We start from the raw sequence: 13,963 nt of genomic DNA, 5'->3' as shown, positions 1-13,963 counted from the left end.
CAACAAATCCAATTATTTATTGCGGTGACTCTTGTCAGGAACTAACTTACCGTAGCTTGCACTGGACTGTAAGCAATGTGCACATGATGAACAGGGTATGACACCATTCCTGTCCAACAGTTTTATTGATAGGTTCTGGTCTTAACACAGATTGCCAGTGTGAGCATTTCATTTTAAATAATTCATCTTTAAAGGAAAACAAAAATTCTTTAAAATTAAAAAAATCCACCCAAATGTTTTGTCAAGGTTTCTGAAAGCAAGATAAATGTTAGTCCTTCTTGCTGTAAATTAATACATGAACAAACTACATGGAAGGGGAACCCATTAAGTAGATATAAAAAGGTCTACAAATTTAAGCAGATGAAAGACTAGTCTATGAATTGCATGTATAAAAGAACAGGCAGGTATTAATGCCAAAGATACAAAAAGTACTCAAACAGGTCAAAGCTCTGCATATATTAAGACATGCCATATTTTCATTTTGAGTTTTGAAGAACAGAAACAATATCACATACGGAATGAACAGGGAGAGGTTCTGAAACAAATGAAAGCACGTGAGAAAACCAGAAGGACACCATTTTAAAGACTGGGGGAGCTCAAAGCAAATCAAGTCTCAGAAGTTGGAATAGGGGACAGTTTGGCTGAGGAGGACAAAGACAGACGGTGAAATTCTGGGCCTGTAACACCAGGAATTCCCCCCTCCCTGGTGCATTATTTTTCATGAAAGATGGTAAAATTTAGTAAAACAATGCATCTGTTCATGACTCTGATGTCTGACTTAGCCGCAAAACCAATCCACAGTCATAGCACGGAGAGAGTTTCAAATTACTCAGAAAGCCAGAATAACAGCCCACTCTAGAGTGCAAACCATTTGCATTGTGCTAGCACCACTTTGCTTTAATCTATACTCTTTCCTTGGTTTTACAAAATTTGCTCATTACAGATGTATAATAAAAATAGAACCATTAGAAAATTTGTTCAATTATTACATCCATCTGGCTTGACAAAGTAATTTTCACCTGGCATTGTCAAAAGTACTATGGGAGAAAGAATGGAATTTTCATTTTTGGAAAAGAGAACGGGTTTTTTTTTAGTAACTTAAAAATCCTAAGCTAAACTGCATCGTGTTTCCTTTATCACTTCCTGGCACTGGTGTTACTTGAACAAATTCAGCAAATCCAAGCCAAAAGCCACCAAAAACCATGGAGATCTTCCTACTGACTTCAGTTCCTTCTAGATCAACCCAAGTGGTTTGACAGATGCCACAGCAAACTCTTTCACCGTAATAGTACAGGGAATACCTTGTAGACGTCTTCTTCAAAGAGCAATGTGGCACCAATCAGAAAGACATAATCAGCACAGGAGGCAGGGTTCCATATCCTTTGTTCAAAATTCAACAGCTGTGACTGGACCTTTTGAATAAAATTCAACATTTTCAACTTTTGTCACTGACTCTTGTTAGTAGAAAAACATGTCTGCTGGGTTTTAGCCTTCCTAAACTCCTTGGCCACATTTATCAGCTTGGATTCTGGACGACCGTGTAACATCTGTGAAACTGATTTTATACCTTGGTCATAGACAGATACACGTTGCTGAACAACTATAACGAGAAAAGCGAAAATGCTTTTTGCAACTAAGAGTCATGTTGGAAACAGGGGCTATGGAACTGCCACTGCCTCCCAAGATGTTAGATAAAAAGCTGCACTACTATTAGTTTCTATAACGAAAAATGATTTAAACACTAAGCAGCAATCTTGACTTGTTAGGATTAAGTTAATTACTATCATCTAGAAGTAAGTTATTCACAGTCATCCAGAAATGTGTTTCTGATGTGTCTGTACTCCAAAAAGATCAGCAATTTCATACTGCTGTCCTGCCAGCGTTGTTCTGGTTAGAGATTACACACGCTGCCTACCAGGCTCCAGCGTATTCATGTTCTACAAGAGCTTCATTGAATGGATAAAGGCATTCATAGAAAACTCTTCTCATGACTAATTATTCAAGATCTGCATTATCTTACCCTCTCATTTGTTTATCTCATCTTGTATGCAGCTGCAGCAGATTTTTTGTCAGGGACTCAGATTTGGCAAACAATTCCCTCCAAGTCCACTTTTTGCCCATTAGGCTCGTAATGAGTAACAACTCCAAACCCCTGCCAGCTTTGCTGCCAGGGATCCTCTCCTGCTTCAAGGGTGAAGGTCAGATCAGCTCTGCTGGTCGGCAGCATTATGCCCACTGGTTGGACTGTGGCATTTGGAGTCAACAACTGCTCAACCCTGATCCTCCCTTTACTTCTGAAAGCAAGCCTTGATAGTATCAGTGGTCCAGCCCTCTGTGGGTTTTCCTGCCATAATGACCTTTCATCACTCCTTTGCATAGGGCTGTGCCCTGGAATGACACCTGGAGCAATATAAGTTATTAACTACAAAGTAAACTACAAGTTCCTTATGCCACAGACCAGGCCATGTGAAAAAAGCAACGGACAAGGCGATCATAGCAGCCCCAGCACCACGCTGTGCCTGCCTTCATCAGATCAGAAAAACAGGAGATTATATTTTTCATGTATTTACATGTAACAGGATAAAACAGATACACTTATTTTCCGGGCTGCTAATGTGATGCTAGTTGGAAAGAAATATCCTAAAACGTGTTAGACCTGGTAGGATTCATCTTCCATACATGGCTGTAACTAGTTAGAACACAAAGACACTAACCCTCTCTAAATGGTGTATCTTAAATAAATCCACCTTCTCTAAAAATCTGTTGAAAGATCAAACTGAGCTTTAAAGGAATAGGCTACAATACAGCTGATCTGAAAGGCTAAAACCTTTCCCAACCATTTCAAGTATGAGAAAATCCAACAGCACTCCATTTGCAATTCAAGCACTTGGTAAACACACTCCACAACTGTACCATGGCTGTGTGCCAGCGAAATGGTGAGTCAGCAGGCAGGGTAGGGAATCAAGTGTCAAGAATGCATTTAACCCTCACTCCGGAGAACACTTTTCTTACGAATAGAACAAAAACACTCAGTAAAAAACAAAAAAGAATGACTGCAATTTTTTTCTCCATTAGGCACCTCTCTCAATTTTCTTCCATCTTAAAGAAACTCTCAAATTTGGAACTGGGACAAATGCTTAAGAAAACAGTAATCAGCAAACTGATGAGAAAGAGGTTCATGAACACCAACCAGTCCAGTCCTATGATGCTTATTCTGACAAAAATCCCTCTGATTATCCTGACAAGGCTGAGTGAGGAAGGGTCTCATGAGAGCATTAGAATCGATAATATTAAATACTTGCAGAGAGATAAAAAGCGAGTACATTTTCCTAATGAAAATACAGTTCAAATGATCTGCCATACTCCCAAAGGACTATCTGTGCATGTTACTTTGCCCGCAGTGCTCTTGTGCAGCATTTGATGAAATCACGAGATTTCCTAAATCATTTTTGAATTAATCTCTCTTAAGGAATTCCCTGCTGAAGCATCACTTTGCATGATCACCCTGGATACTCCCTTCAGGAGAGCAACAAGGATTAAAATTATAAAAAAAAAAAAAGGGGGAGGATTAAAAAACTGGAAAAAAAAAAAATTAAAAAAAGATTTGAAAGAGAACCCAATCTTCCACCTGAAAATCTGAACACTCATTTACAAGGCTTGTTAAACACTGCCAAACCAGAATGGCAGCATTTTATACCTACTTTCTTACTCACTCTTCACAGGTGTAAATAACCACATTGGACACCTGTGGAAGAGGGGAGAAGAGGGGGAAGAGAAAGACTGTAGTTATTACCTTCACAGTGTTAGTTAAGGGTAATTACAGATCAGCTACAAACTTAGAGCTTACTCCCATTAGCAAACAGATACAGCTCCCAGCTAAAGGCTGAGAACAGCCATCTCTGCCATACCTCACACTGCTCAATCTTGTAAATGCCTACATCAATGAGTAATTTTTTACACATCTCACCCCACTGAACTCCACAACCTGAGCCGTCTTCTACAGGAACTCAACTCACAGCTAGGAACATCCATCTAATGTTCGTGTCTGTCCTGCCCTGGTGAATGCTCCATCCCTGGCAGTGTTCAAGGCCAGGTTGGACAGAGCCTTGGACGATGTGCTCTAGCGTGAGGTGCCCCTGCCCATGGCAGGGGATTGGAACTGGATGATCTTAAGGTCCTTTCCAACCCAAACCATTCTGTGACTCTGTGATTAAGCCTGGGCTGTGAAATCTTGGAGATAAGAATTAGGCTGTGCAGACACCTCACCTATGACCAGGGTGTAAACACTCATAGTTCCCTGCACAGATCTATGAAAGAATTTTTCTGCCATCTAACAGCCCTCGTAAAGCCTAAGCCCAAAGTTTAGACAAAACCAGCACCTATGGCGCTAAGAGACAAGCCCTGCCAAACCCTGCTGGAGTGGTTGAAAAGACTTTTACCCCAACCTTCAGCCCTGTCTTTCTGCCAGGTGTTAGCAACTGTAGGAGGGGCTGCTGGATGGCTGCATCTGCACCAAAGATAAACGTGAGCTATGAGCTCAAATGGTTGACAGAAATCTAGGACACTTGAATGATGGCAACCTCCCACAGAGGAACACAGCAGCAAGAAAGAGGATATCTCTCCAAACACCACGTTCCCCTCCACTATTGTCTATTGGACTGGAAATACAGAAGTATGACCAAAGAATAACTTAGATGAGAAATCAGTGTCATTTACTGTGAATGGTTCCATCATGGCTCGCACTCAGCTTGCACAGAATCAAGTCCTGCAGAACTTCAGTTCTGAAAGCAAATTCCCAACGTATGCTGCTAAATTCCTCCATCTGAAATTCATAAAGGAAGAGGAATGCAAAAGACTGTCGGCTTGCAGTATTAAGCTTGCAGTTTATAGAAGGAAATCATGACACATCTTTCCTGTATGCAGAAAGATCTAAGTAATCTTCCGTCATTATCCCAGCACTAATTCCCAGAAATCCTGCAGAGCTCCAGAACTCTCAAGAGCTGGTTATTTCACATAACCAGCACTCCTCCATCAAAAGCTGGCTAAAACAAAACCCCATTCCAGTTACAAATAGAAAACTATTTGCCCATTCTTGCTCTCCCACACCCCGAGTGCACAACCCCGGGAAATGCCAACATCTGCAGGTTATGCCAGTTTACACTACTTGCAACATACTGAATGAATCAGGAAAGGAAGAGACCAAATGAAATGACACATGCAGCGGCACCACGAGAATGATACAACTGTTGATTTAGCACCAGAAAAATCTGAACACTTTACAACTCATTGGCTTGTTGTATGAAAGCCCTTCCCCCAGATAAGAATGTGAATTATTGTTGAGAATTTTATTTATACAATCTCTGCAATTTTCCTGCAGAAAGCATTAGCAGAGGCTGTTTTAAATAATTTCAGACACTCAGCCACTAAATAAGTGGCTTTCAAGAAACAATTCCACAGAATGTCATATATTCCTTCAAATGGGGAGCTCAATTTCATCAGGATGGGTGCTTAAGTGGAATAAGTCTCAGTGTGGGACTGTTTTCAGCAATAGATGTTAATTAAGTGGTAAAGTACTAATAAAATGCTTAGGTTGCATTTCAATAGCACTATAATGATATGTAATTACTAAAAAGAGTGCAAAAAACATTCTGCAACAGACTGCATTCAGTTTTCATGCACTGTGCAGATTCATTTAAAAACAGAAAGGATTCCAATGTCCACTGTACAGTGGCCAACGTACAGGCAGGCTATAAAACTTATGCTTTAAGTTACAAGGAGGGGCTTTTGTTTAAAAGCACACTTAAAGTTTCTCTAACAGGAGTTACAGAAGTTAAAATAAAATTTAAAGTAAAACAAAATTTAAAAGTTTAAATATCCAAAGCACTGAAAAGCCACCACAAACAGGAAGAGATGCCACCATAAATAGAGTGAAATTAAATCATAAATAAAAAATAAAAAATTATATTCTTAAGACACACAGGAACAAATAAACACACAGGAGCAGTGAGGCCACTTCTTCTGCAAGGCTGTAATGAAAACACACCAGGAAAACAGGGAAGAGCCTGTCAGGATGCTCACAATCCACACTGAACACACCAGAGGGACACAGCAGAAACCTGTCCCCAGCAGCACACAGCAAAGGCATTCAATTCAGAGTGCTGGAAGAGGCACCAAAACGTCTTGCTGCGGTGAGGAACAGTGAAAATGGTGTAATTCTGTGTGTGCAGCAAAAGAAACGCAGCACAGCCAGGATGAATTTCAACCAAAAGAAAATGGGAATATTTAAAACTGAAACACGAGTCCATGAAGATAAAGGCCCAGGGGAAAAAGCGTAAGGATGAAGTTGAAACGCAGTCCCACAAAAGTACCATCATAGCCGATATTAAATAAAACATACCAGAGAGAAAAATGTTTATAGCTTAGATATAACTTATTATCTGTAGAAGACAACAACCAATAACACCAAGTACAGGGAAGTTTTGATTTTCTCACAGCTCCTCTTACTGATGACAGTAGTTCTCTACCTGTGCTGTTAATGCAGTGTGTAGCTGACAGTCTAACATGTCCCAGAGTTGTTCACAGAATCTTTATATTCTTTATAAATCTTTATATTCCTCAGCAATACCCATTGGTGTCTTTTAGACTACTTAACAATAGGTGGCTGTGAACATGGGCCCCAGTTCCAGAAAGGTACTGTTTGTTCTTAAATCTAAGTAACATTCATATAATTACTATCATGACAAATATTTTATAAATACACATAACAATTTTGAAAACTTAATTTTATTGTTACTCTGTGTTAAACTAGAGATTGGCAGACCCTCCCAACTTTATTATTTAATGATTTGCAAACTAACACAGCACATCTCTGCATCCTTAAGACCCTCAGATTTCCCAAGGCCATAGTTCCACTTGTTTTAAAGATCACCTGTGGAATGACACCAAGGCAGCAACACGGCTCATTCCAAGCAAAGAAAACAGAGCATCCACCACGCGATTTTTACATGCGCATCAATGGAAATTAGGTACCAAATCTCCACAGCTGCAGTTGAGAACCCGTCTTCTGTGTCTTCACTGGTGGGCTTTCTCTTAGTTTTTAGGCAAAGTCTTTGTTCACCTAGAATTGTGCCAATAATCCCGTTCAAAATACAAAAGTGCCTGCTTTTGTGAGCACTGCCTGACTCCTGTGTATCCACTGAGGCAGCAGTTCAAGCATGTGCTCAGTAACGTAGCTTTCTGACAGTCATATTCTTAACGTGTAACCACCATATGTTTAAAAACATTTCTTGAAAATAAGCCTTCATATCACCTTACAAACCAGGGGTAGGATGAGATACTGGATTTGCAGAGGCTTGGATTATTTTTGCCTGTGTGTGACTTGCATATGATCTACAAAAATCACAGTGTTGGATTTTTTAATTAAAGCAGCTGGCCATATTATAAGCATGAAAATAACTTTTCAGAACAAGAGGAAGGTCTTGTTCATTTGACAGGAATGGTACATTTTTTAGAGATTCAAATCTTGCCACTAGAAAAATAGGTCATTTTCACCTGATATAAAAAGAATTATAACCAGCCAAGAACAAAACTCCAAATCCACATGCTTAGGGTGAGGTTCTCACCCTGTAAGTCAATTAATGCTCTAAAATGTTCTCATTTCTATTCTGCAAGACCTCCCAGTTTTCACTGTGTAAAACCTGTGCTTTGAACATGAAAGAAGATGACATTGATATTACGGGAGCATGATGTGCAGCAGGTTAATGTTCTACTTTACTTTGTGAACAGATTACCAAGAAAGAACCTCCCCTTGTCATAAAAGCCACTTTTTTCCTTTGGATTCAGAAAGCTTATTTCACCGTGTCCTGAGTCATCAAGGAGACTGCTGAGCAGCAGCACCAGCCAAGAAGTAAAGATTAGATCTGCTGCTGCCCAATTCTGCACCTTGCTTTTGCTCAAACCCGCATTTATTTACTCACCACACTCTACTGAGGACTCCCTTTGTACAACAGGCACAGAGCATTTTGTTTTCCAGATGTTGTACTGGCCCACAAGGCGACAGTGCTGAAGCAGAACAGGAACCTCATTTCCATCCTCCCAGACAAGTGTCCTGACTAGTAAGCTGCAGGATATGTTTGCTCTCTCTCACTGGCCTATTGAACATTTAACTGCTCTTTGCAAAGCAGAACAGTTTTAATGGGAGGCACTGAGAAAGCTGTCCTTCCCTTCTAAGTATCCTGTTCATCATTTGGGATATATATACTTTTGGATGTTGCAGGAGGTGGATTCAAATCCATTGAGTAGATGAGAGCATTACAGCTACACCTCCCACATTCCATATTTTGGAGAAAAAAAAGTATCTCTTCATTGGCCGCCTTACATTTTTCTTGAGTTTTCCTGCTTGGTTATGGATTGTCTGCTCTAACCTGTTTAAATACCTCAGCACCTGACTTGCTATGGATCACACAGACCTTAAGATTCAGGCTTTGCAGTGGCGGCCAATACAAGATCTAAATTAGCTACGTGTAGCTAATAGCGTGAGTCCACAGGCTCAGCTTTTCAAGTTTTACAGACGGGCCCCTAGAATCCAGTTCATTTTCTGCAGAACTCTATGATACATTTTTAGAAGAATTATGTCTTCTTTTATTTCATGTGGTATTATATATCCCCTGTTTAGCTACAAAGCAGGATGTTACATGCTGTTAAGTTAAATTCAGGGAACCTTCCCAGAGTGATTGGTAAATAACACTGAGTCATGTAATTAAAACAACACCAGAACAGTAGGAGCACTATGATACTGCATTGTCGCTATAAACTGACGAAAGGATCATGATATTATATATAGACACAGCCAGCATCGGACCTTTCCCCTTCTCTTATTCTGTCCAAGTCTTTGGTGTTGGTGGCACTTGGGGACATGGTTTAGTGGTGGACTTGGCAGCGTTAGTTTTACAGTTGGATTTGATGATTTTAAAGGTCTTTTCCAACCCAAATGATCCTATGATTCTACTACAATAGAGATGAGATCCCAAACCCAGATTTGGCTCAGTGGCCAAGATGATGTAGAAACACAGACAAAGATAAAGCTCCTGTCTCAGAAGGAGGAAAATTCACCATCAGAAATGCAGAGTTATAAATACAGATACATGGAAAATTAATATTGACCTTGCTGTACTAAAATCAATGAGACATTTTTCACAAACTAGAATGGAAATAGGATGAAGCACAGAGATGGGAAATACGCCAGTTTTGCTCATCAGACTCTTACCTAGCCTTTTCACAGTCTCATTTATTACAATCATCACATTAGAGGGAGGTCGTGAAGAGGATCAATACGAAGCAGAAAGAGACACAGTTAAGTTTGTATGAGATTTAAAAATGGGGTTTGAGGCTGGGGATCGAGAGAGAATGAGACAACAGATGAGTAGGAAGCAGCACAGATCAGCAGCTGATACAAATCATTACAACTCCAGAAGAACTGTGAAACATCTTCATGAGCACAGGGCTTAGAAACTAACAGGGTAAAGCACAAAAATGACAAGGTTGAAAATGGGGCTTTATTACAAGAAAAGAGGATGGCTGAGTGCATTTCTTTATAAAGGTAATTGGGAGAAATAAAATGTTTCTCTAAAATTCAAGATGTGGAATGATTGGATTGATGTACCTATGGATTTGTTGTCAGCCTGCATGGTGAAAGGTATTAGAGAGCTTTAGTGACTTGAAGGGAAGCAGGAGCATGAAGGACAGAGTAATGCACTGATTAATTTACATAGTATTTTGAAGTCTGTAAACAACAATTGTTAAAACAACCACAGACATGTGAGGGTACCGCAAATTGAGCGTTCTCAGAGTGTTTCCCAACAACATTAGCAAGCAAACGAGCAGTTAGTGGGTATCACATGATTGATTTTTCAGGTCATTGTTATGAACAACATTTGATTCAAAAAAATATAAAGATACTTGCACTGTGACTGATTGCAAGACAAATGAATTAGGGACTGCCAGCCAAAGAATCTGTTTTATCTCAAGAGAAGGGCTGCTTACTCATCTCTAGTCAACAGCCCCTTTTAGAAATACTGGAAGTAATTTTAAAACCCCAAGGAATGATGGAATTTAAATTATTTGTGATGGTGGAAGACTGAGAGGTTTTTGTACATGACCAATCATTTACCAGAAAGATATCAAATGCTCTATTGAATTGTTTAATCATATTTATGAGAAACTTATTTTTCCCCCCAAACTAAACTCCAGCCAATACAGCTGAACTCAGACACACCACAGCAGATCGAATTTGCTCTCTGGTCTTTGCAGTGTAAATTTGTTGCAATCTACTATTTACTTTTCTTGTGGTCATACGTGCATTCCTGCATGAATCGGTACATTCAAATCATTCAAATGAATCAGTTCCTACCTCAAATTCAGTTCAAATGAGTTAAGATGAATCAGCCAGCTTATAGAGAGAAAACAAGTAGATTAAGGGGGGAGGTTTAGCTATACAAATCAAGGTTCAATTTTCTGCTGCAGCAAAACATGTGGTGTGACATACGAACTGTGTTTCGTCTCGATCTGCTAAGATATTTAGGTACTTTTCACTGAAATCCCCTAAACCAGGTTGTGTCAGTGAAGCACCTTACTCCACCATCAGTTTCCCTTGTGTTCTGTACACACAGACCACTCCACACTTGTGTCTTTTTCTGAGATACTGAAAAATAAACAACATCATACAGACTAACCATTCATCCACACGAGATGAACTCAGATTTCCAGTTAAGTGCAAAATAAAGTGACTAAGAAACGAGTCACTGAACAAGTGTATTAGTAAATAAATAATACATATTGCACGAATGGTGCCAACAGATCTCTTTTTGGAAAGGGCATAACACCATAGGGAGTGATACCAGTGATAAAACATGGGCTAATTTCCACAGGTCAGGATTAGAGCCTTGGACTTCCTACTAAGAACCTAGACATTTTAACTGCACTGGACCAGACCCTCAGCAGATATCAGTCTAGATATCAGTGATCTCTAGAGAAAAATCTACCAAGGGTATAGAGAAAGAAAAACTAAAAAGAAAAAAGAAGTCCCAAAAGTTCTTTAAAGTCAGATACTATTTGTGGATGGTGGGTGAACCTCAGCATTTAGCTCCAATATAAGGCAGATAGCTGCAAGGGAGTACATATTTCCATCTGGGCACAACTCCAATCTTATATTAATAAACTGGCTCTTTTTTGTAAACAGAATCAATATCCTGTTTAAAAGTGATTCTCAAAAAAGCAGGAAATTAGAAAATATTAGTATTAAATTAATCAAACTTCTGTTTGTGAAATATTGTTAATGGATAAATTTCTTTTCGGTTTTTTTCAATGTATACACACATGTACACTGAAAACATTACCCTAAATGTATGAACTATGTGCGCATTTGAGATACACAAAAACTACATGTTTCTTTCTTATTCATGGTGACTCCGGGAACACTAAATGAGTGCAATTTCTACCTTCAGGGATTATGAATTTAAGATATGATACAATTTTTTCAGGTTGAATCATACAGAATAAGTTTATTTTTCCTCTTTAGTATTTCTCAACAATACTGGATGTGCCTCTACAAGTAAGAAGTTAAAAAAGCATGCAGGGAAGCAGAGATTTAGTAAAACATTTTATTTTATTGTTGGCACACGAAGTCCCATTTCCCTGTCCTTGTCAAGAAAATTCAGAGAACCAAATGACATCAGTTATCTCACTGAAGGCATTCTAGACCTTGGCTTGTGTTTTTACATAGCTAAGGAATTTCTAAGCTCTCTTTTTCTTTTGCATAAGGGTAAAACCCTAAAGGATAAAGTTCCAAGTTTAGAAGAAATGTATCCAAGATGGAGAGAGGCCTCCCTGGGGAAAGAGCAGCAAAAGCAGGGACAAGGAGGGAGGCCACAAGAGTGAAAGGGGGTGAAGTTCTGGGGAACAAAATATCTAAAGAGATCAGTCGTGTGGTTTGGCTTGTGACCCTGATGAATATTAAAAACACTCAGAAATTATTATATGGTCTGAATGTAGATAAGAAACATGGGTAGAAGAGACGAAAATAAAGATTTTGCAGCCTTTCTCAAAATCTAAAATCATACAAAATCATCTTCTAAGAGGAGAAAAAAAACCTGCTGAAAATAAATGAGTTTATAAAACAGCCTTACTGTGCAAGTCTAAATTTAACTATAGCATTCATTACCAAACACTTTTTAAAATACATCAGATGCGGGGAAGGTTACTTTTAGAAGAAATTACTTACTCCATCTAGACTGTCAATCTAAACCTCCAAACTTTGTTTCCTTGCTGCATGAGGCTATTTTAACTTTTGAAATGAAAAGCTTCAGGTTTTATGGTGTGACCTACGAGCGAAGTTACACTCGAGAAGAATACACCTGAAAATATCAACTGCATAAACCAAACACTGAGTATCTTGAGAATTACTCGCAAGACTGAAGTACTGTTTTATTTACTGAGCCTTTTCCCGTTTGTGTTTGTACACTCATGAACAGTAACTTTTTATGAGGTTTACTGGAATCCCAGTGTGAGAGGTCACAGTGATGCCTTTGAAGCAATAAGCAAACATTTTTAACCATCAGTGTGCTAGATTAGCTGTGAACCTCCCATCTACTGCCCTGCAGCTGAGATCACTGCTAACTGACCCAAACTCTGGACTCCACAAGCTGGTGAGTGGGAGAGAGATAAGACAGTGCATTCAATTACTCATTCACCCCAACATACACTTCGTCTTTTATTACAACATACATAATCCACATGGGGAAAGAAAGTAAAGCTATTAACAGCCTTCAACATTTCTACCCTTCCAATAACATCTTTCAACAACTTCAAATCATCCCTCTTCTCTCTGTTGCGTTTGGAATGTTCAGGTGTTCATACCTTGAAAACTGCAGATATGTCTTCAAAACTGGGCACATGAATCTCCAAGATTCAGTTTACAGCTCCCAGCTTCTACAAATGTTGTGGTTTAATGTGGCAGAAATGTCCACAAATTAGAATACAAGGACTGCTAATGCTCAGCTGTACTGACAGATTTTTGTAAGTGGACAAGTAAAGGTAATTTGTTCCAGAAAAGGGAAACAACAGACTGGCTGTTGAATACACTGCGAACAAAAACACAGGTCATGGTCAAGGTTCTCTTCTATTGTGCTGTACCCTTCGTAAGTGTTTAAAAATAAACACAAAGTACTTCTTGCTTAATGCACCTTAAATGTGCCTTTGGGATGCTTTGTGGACAACTGCAGAAGGTCACTAGTGCCACAATATACTCAATACATTTGAAATAGCAACTTCCATTAAAATATCATTATTTTCTATCGTTACAACTGTCAGCATAATTGCCAAAGGATATTTGTATAGAAAAATTCTATGTGTTGTTGAGTAAGGCTTCCATACAGCTGTCCTGTCTTTTTTTTCTACAGTCACAACCTACAGTAAAACTCTGAATGGGTAGAGAACTTACTGTTAAATAATACAATTATATGATGCCTGGTTATTCTTACATATTGAAGAAAGTAGAGGGATTTAAGCATAGACAAAGCTTGAACTAAACTCTCTTATTTTATACACATATACAGAGTCAACATGGGAGCATGTTTTATGTACAAGACTATGTACAACCACTCTGCCTTGTCAGTGAAGACTGGATCTTTCCCATCTTGACACAAAAAACAAACTTGTCTTCCACACTCTAAGGGAAGAGCACACTTATTTAGCACTTAACTGTCCTTGTTGCAGGGCCAGCCACTAGAACGATGATCTTAATAACAGAGCAAACCTGTCTATTACAAAGCTTTTATCACAAAAAGTGGTAAGAGGCTACACGGAGTTACTCTGATTCCATTTAGGAACTGTACTCAGCCTGATTATTTGCTTTATACTTCAAGTCAACAAAACATTACACATGAAGCCAAACAAAGCCTCTCTCACA

Source organism: Strigops habroptila, chromosome Z (genome assembly GCF_004027225.2).
Source record: "Strigops habroptila isolate Jane chromosome Z, bStrHab1.2.pri, whole genome shotgun sequence".
NCBI classification, from domain to species: Eukaryota; Metazoa; Chordata; class Aves; order Psittaciformes; family Psittacidae; genus Strigops; species Strigops habroptila.
Note: the sequence above shows the minus strand (reverse complement) of the source record.